Source organism: Schistosoma haematobium, chromosome 3 (genome assembly GCF_000699445.3).
Source record: "Schistosoma haematobium chromosome 3, whole genome shotgun sequence".
NCBI classification, from domain to species: Eukaryota; Metazoa; Platyhelminthes; class Trematoda; order Strigeidida; family Schistosomatidae; genus Schistosoma; species Schistosoma haematobium.
The window spans coordinates 27,832,242-27,839,308 of NC_067198.1; positions in this window are offsets into that span (position 1 = coordinate 27,832,242).

The following is a 7,067-nucleotide window of genomic DNA, read 5'->3' on the forward strand; positions in this document are numbered from 1 at the left end:
TGTTTTCTTATTTTATATACCTGTATTATTGCGAATAAATTGATTCAGAAGAATTTGGAATTCTCTTAACATATTACATGTAATTTAGTGCATTGTTAGTTTTAATAGTTTACTACCATCAATAGATATTCTAAATATTTTTCGTAATATGTATAAAGCTAAAGACCCTTCTTAGTCATGTCCCGATCTGTAGATAAATATTGTTTGTAGTCATATTTTTCTCATTAGGCTTGTATTTTGTTAAAAACATGATTATACTCAATTACATGTTGCAAAATCGATAATGTTAAAGCTCTGAACTACAATTTATTGATTCCTGGTCTTGAGAGATTTATATATCTTAGAAAATGCTCGTCAATAAATGACCAATCTTCGTGGATCTAAAGAGCTAGGTGAAACAATAGGTTCATGTTGAATTAGCCAAGCAGTGCCTCTAAATGCCCTGGTACGGCCGAGGGTGGGGAGAGTCATCGCCCCTCCTCGAAATGCTCTCACATTGTCGCGCGTATACAACCACTGCTAAGGTAGTCCTATTCAGTGCCTTCTCGTTGAAGGGGCGCTGTTCACGAAATTGAGAGGACGAAAAGCGAATGTTTGGTGCTTTATTCGGGGTTGAAAAACCGTGATTCCAAACCAATGGTGCACATGGACTCCAGGATCCTAAGGAAACAAATGTCGTATAAACCTACTGCTGGTCAACTGCTACCATGACACTGCATCTCCTCTGCCTTGTGGATCAGACCTTTAGGTCGAAAGCTCCGGGCGTGGCCTCCCAAGAAAACCACGTGCTAATGTTTAGGCACCCGGGCAGTATCACAGTCCACACACAAATCAAGTGAATTGTGTCGTGCACATGTATTCGGTGCCCCTTTGTACTAATATTTATGTGTTCAAATAAATAACCACTCAGTAGAATTTTCCCCTTACACAGTGGTGCCCTAGTCAACTTCAAGTGTAGGATGATGACAAAGAAGTCATATAGATCAGTTGTTACAGTACCATAGAATAATGATTTATAAGAACTATGTCTATAATATCAGTCTTGATTTCAAGATTTATCTATCCTTTCTTCCCCAAATGTATTCGTATTTGAACAGCTCTTAAATTTATTATTTTAAAGATCACTAAACAGTATTCAAAAACAAAGAATATTTGAGAGAAGTTATTTCAGTAACTTCCTCATCAAACTCCACATTTAAAAATCCATAATTATTCTATTTTAATGGTCAAATTAAGGTAAACATAGTTAAGTAAAACAGACATTGTTACATGTTAAAATAGTTAACTTTCACATCAATCACTATCCGAATAAGTTCAGTGTGCCTCATTTGTGAATTTGAAAGTTCATCCTAGAAATGGATAGAAAGGTTCATTATAATTAGTAGAGTTACAAACAATATTTTAAAGTAATTAATGTGAATAAAATTCATGATAGCGTGGTGTGTGCTACTAATGAGGACAGATATAAGTAGTATGTAGCAGGAATTGGAAGTGGGATGATTACCAGGAGAAGACTGAGATATAAAGAAGAGGAAAGAAAACAGTGAGCAATTGGAATAACAACAAAATTTAAAGAGTGGTGGAATATGTTAAGAATGCGTCAAGGAAAATGTGAAAATGATGTACTCAGTGTACGATTTCCATGGGTGATTTTGGAATCCCCCTCCATGTATTCGTTCAATGTAATAGGAGATATAACGGGTTAAATAGAATATATCTAGTAATAATAAAGTCGTGTGAATATGATAAAAGAAAAATGATTTCATGTTTATGAATATTCGTTTGACAGAAATTAGGCGCCGAGTATAGAAAAGACGTTATTTGTAAAAAGTCATATTTGAAAAAATCTTAGAGAAAGGAAGTTAAATAATTCTAACGTTTCGTCCAGCAACCTAGTCTTGACTTCTTCAGAGTAATAATCAAAAATATCAAAGCAACATAAAAATCCTGAATGAAACGTCGGAATTAATTAGATCTCAATCGCTGTGGTTATTTCAACTATAATTTACACAAAAATGTTGTCAGGTTAATTGTAATAAGAAATATTTACGTGAATTGATTTAGGTGAATATGCACATCAAGAATGGAGAAGGGCAGAGATAAACGTAATAAAGAATGGGGAGAGTAAGACGAGGGTATATAGTAAACACTTTACCTATGGAGTGACCCAATAATGAACCGATGTGAACATCAAAGATGAATATACCTCTTGCTAAAGTTGGATTCATCCGTGTAGATGATCCATACTCTTACTCTCTTAGGTAGGTTTTTCAGGACTTGATACAAAATGAAAGATGCTTCATCTGCTTTAATGCCGAGTTTACTTGTGTGAATGAGAAAGTAAGAAATATTTATGGATTAAACAGCGCTTTTTCCTACTATTCTCAGTAAATATTCATCGGGACTTAAGGTAAGGCCCTGTGAGTACGCCTTAAGTCGGTGAGTACACATCAGTAACCCAAAAATCGGTATTCTAACCTTGATTATTTGTATAAGTACTGGTTTCTTTGAGCGACGTGAACAATTCTTTCAATTAATCATACAATAAGACATGTTAAAATATTACACATTATGGTCCCTTTAAACTCAAATCTCAGATTAAAGCTCTTCTTACTTACAATGTCCCTTTGTGCCCATTATTTCGGTTCGGCCGAATACATTTCAGTGAAATTTGCTAAATATTCGTTATTTAGTGGTATATACTTTAATTTATCTATTTCATCTACAGAATCAACAGAACATGATAGTCTGATCCTGTGACTGCAATATTTGATTAAATTCGTTTTGTACTGAATAGATGTGAAAGTGTGGTAGTTAATTCATTTTTATGAACCCGTCTATCATTCTGAATGAGACATTCAGGAAATATAGACTGTTTCTGTGTCCCTCTTCTCAAATAAATTTAATGGCAGAATGAATACTAATAAAGTTCTTCAATAGCTCTTGTTTACTGACACCACTGTAGTGTACAATGAACATATTATCAATGTACTGACTAAAGTATCCAAGTTTACTCAGTTTGTCATGTAATAGTCCATTTTCTAATTTAGGTAAAATGATATCATCTAGTAGTAAACCGAAAAGAGATCCTATTACGATTCTGTTTATCAGTCTATACATTTGATTGTTAATAGTAAAATGAATATTTTGATAATGCTTCTTTCATTTTATCTATATGTATCAGTACACTTATTTCGCTTCCTATAAATTGCAGGCATATGTAATCGATAGTTTCTATTAGTGAAATATTTGAAAATAAGGACTCCATGTCCAGCAACAAAATTATTTTATCGAATAGGCTCACTTATTTGTAGTATCTGCGTGTCTCAAATAAATACTTAACACTGTATTTTACTTAGCTTCACTGCAATAATTCTGGCAATTTCATCGGCCATCACATTGTAAGTTTAACTTATCGAGGATTGGGTGTAATGGTATCCACAGTTTGTAAATTTTTGATAAACCATGAAATTGATGACTATCGTTTATATATAGTGTAATCATATCGTATTTAGTCGATGAGTTATTTTATTATGCTTTAATAATTTCATAATCATAGTTAGTTGATGTTCTCTCTTTTTCTGTACGCCTAGAGGTGCACCTAAATTTTGAAATTCTATTTAATTTTCACTGGTTTGGATTATTCCGTTGTCTTTCTATTGACTGGGATTTGATCAACTCAACTGACGAGTTCCGAATAGGACAATAAGCGCGTTTTGGTTTTAACTCCTAGCGACATTCCATCTTTGTAGGTACGTGAATCCCCAAAATAAGTGATTCTGCAAGCCTTCGACATCGATACCGTCCTCACGAGTTTTACTGAATACACCTTTCGCTGAATGTGCTCGGTCAGTCACCCACACCAAATCATGATTTGGTAAATCGTGTTGCGCATCTCCTACAATAACTAATCAGCTTAGATCACATACTTCTAGACAAATTGAGCATTTTCCAATTATATTTTCGAATGCCTTCATTCCTGACTTCTAGTTTGACTGGGTTTGAAGTCCTTAATTAAGAAGGCGTTGTCAAGCACGGAATATCCGCGACATCTTCAAATCTGTTATGCATAAACTTGAAACTTAAGTTGTTTATCCAGTAGAAGGTTTATCTTACCTATGTATTTATTCTTGCTTAGGATTACAACATCCAAATCTTTTTTCATTCTGGTGATTCTTAAGTCCTTTTCAAATTTGAATTTTTAATGGTTTCATATAGCTTGCTAATCAGTATGCGTTTTTTGTGATGCCCGTTGGTCTTAAACTAGTTACAACAGTCAGTCAATTTAGTCCTAAATCTTTCTAATTTACACCTTGATGAACCTATCAAATCTCGTGTCTCCTAAACTAGGTTCTCAAATCGTATATCTGTTCTCAAGTCTCAGTATGCAACGGAAATTTTGGACCTAGAAATAACACTTCTTATTGAGTTCTCTCTCATCTGACAGTGGAAAAATGAAGCACATATAGGTTCTGGTCGTTAAGGTAAACAAACTCAACTGTTTATTTATTTAGTTCTTTAGTTAATTGAATTCCTTTCTTGCTTGCCCCTGTCTTTTCCGTACTTCTTATATATCTTTCATAAACAAGTAATTTAGACTCTTAAGGAGATGGTCAATCACAGTGTTATAATGTTCAGACTTATTGACCGATAATGAGCTGACTAACTTAGTTACTGGACATGTGTTGTGTGCTACTTATATTGACATAAGTAGTATATAACGCGAGTCAGGAATATAATATCTGGCAGCAGAAGATTGATAAGATCAAGAAGGGCAGAACGGAAATAGAAAGCAATTCGTATGGAAATGCAGGAACGATGAAATCTGAAACAACTAATGAACATTTTGCGAAATAAGTATTAGAGTACGGTTTTTCTATTTCACCAAGTATGTTCTTCCTAACTCTAACCCTCACTTTAATATATTCATACAATGCAAAACTATAATTCACCGTTGGTGATCAGTTTTAACAGAAAAAGGACTAAGATAATTGTGGTACGTAGGTGAGAAACAAGTTATTAGCTGACTACGATTTATAAACGGCACAGCGTACTATGACGATTAATTATTAAATTAAAAACCTACTATTCAAATAATGTAGAAACACCATAGACTAATTGTTTAATAAAGAAATTGTACAGAACTATTCCTCTAAATGTTCACTTTTTTATTTCTTCGTCTATTCCATATATAGTTTACTCATACTTATCTAATGAAATCATACTGAAAACGTTTGACAAGAGAGCTTATTCCATGTAGCAACAAGGCAACACTCAAGATAATTTAATGACTTAAACAACTTATCTATTATTCTTTTTTAGTCCTTGATTTAATGCCCATGAATGACTTGGAGCTAGGATTTCTCACATCCCCTTTGAACCCTTCTTAGTCATGAATTGTGTTCAGTTTTTTGAATGTTTTCTTTCCTAGTCCCCATTTGAATTCAATAATTAGGACTATTCAGAAAAAGAGTAACTAATTTGTAGCGACCTTATGTCTTTATTCCTTTTTTGAAGTAATTAAATATTGATAACCTATTTATCGAATAATATTCTTAGTATATAATTGAATTATGAGTAAGTCAATTGTGAAGAATTTACTTCCAGTTAGTTCAAAATAAACATTGTACCAATTTTTTATGTAGTACGAGAGCTATTCTGATTAGTCATAGGCAACTATTAAATAAGCACAACATAATATAATTGAATTGCAATGGTGCTAAGGTCTAGATTCGTGTGGAAATAACTTATGCTTCATGTTTAACTCTCAAAATTCACTCTTTGATAACTAAAATAAGAACAAAAAGAATCAACAATAGTTTCTTTTCAACAAGGGTAAATTTCATTTGTATACTATATATATATATATATATATATATATATATATATATATATGATTTGTCGCATACATTATGACCTTTTCTTTCAAGATTATTCGATCAGCTTCCGTTTGTTGTCGTTTATTTGACTTTTTTATCATTTTTTTCTTGTTCGTTCATCCATTTGTTCTTTCCTACTTGTCCCACCCTTATCTCCATCGTATCTCTATTCAACTTATTATTCTCTTTTAATAACATTATCATGTCATAATTGTCATCCTTTTTCCTTTCTTCATTTTTCCTTGTTTCTGTTGTTGGAAGAGCATCCTTTTATTTACTTATCTATTCCTCACTAGTGAACCATGATAAAAATAAATAAGAGTAAATGTAGAGAAAAAGAAAATCTCTTCAAATTTATAGTATCTTTTTTCGTCCTTTTTTGTTTTCATACTAAAGATAAGATAATTTGATAAAACTGTCATGTATTTCAAGTAATAAACAGATAAACAGACGGGTGAACAACAATGAGAAACCTTGTAAATTGGAATAAAAACAATTGTATTGTGCATTGAAGAATGTAACTAAGGTGTTTTACATTAGCAAACTTCTCTTAAATAATTTCATTCTCCATATGTTAAAGACTTGATCAACTAAATGGCTCGTTCAATGTTACGCTCATGATTCATCGGTAATATTACCCATGTAACATGCAATTTTTTTGTGTAAGGTATTGGGTGAGATCGCTAGACTTAAAGGTTTGCATTATGGATCATTCAAGTTAAATGTGTAAATTACTGGATGATGGTTCTATGGTCTAAAGGTTAAACACCTGTTCTAAAACCTGAAGCATCCAAGGTTAGGGATGTAAACTCCAAGTTTCATACTAGAAGGAACCAGCTATCCAGTGCTTCCTTTTTTCCAATAGTTGTTTAGCTATGATCAATCCGTGATGAAAATTACAAAAGATCTTTTACATTTCTCGCTCTTACACTTCAACACTCAGTGGTAATAACTAACTGATAGAATAACTATTGCAGACGTTTTATGTAACATTATTTCTAATTATTTAATTTGTTTTATCGCTTATAATTCCATTTCGCATAACAAGTTCGTTTATTTTACTGCTTAATAACCTAACTTTGACTTTTTCGCATGTTTCTGTTTACAGAGGAGGCATTTTGATGCTTAGAGACTGAATGAAAGAAGAAAAAGAGTATGGTGTAATCTAAAAGCTTCATCATCGCATAA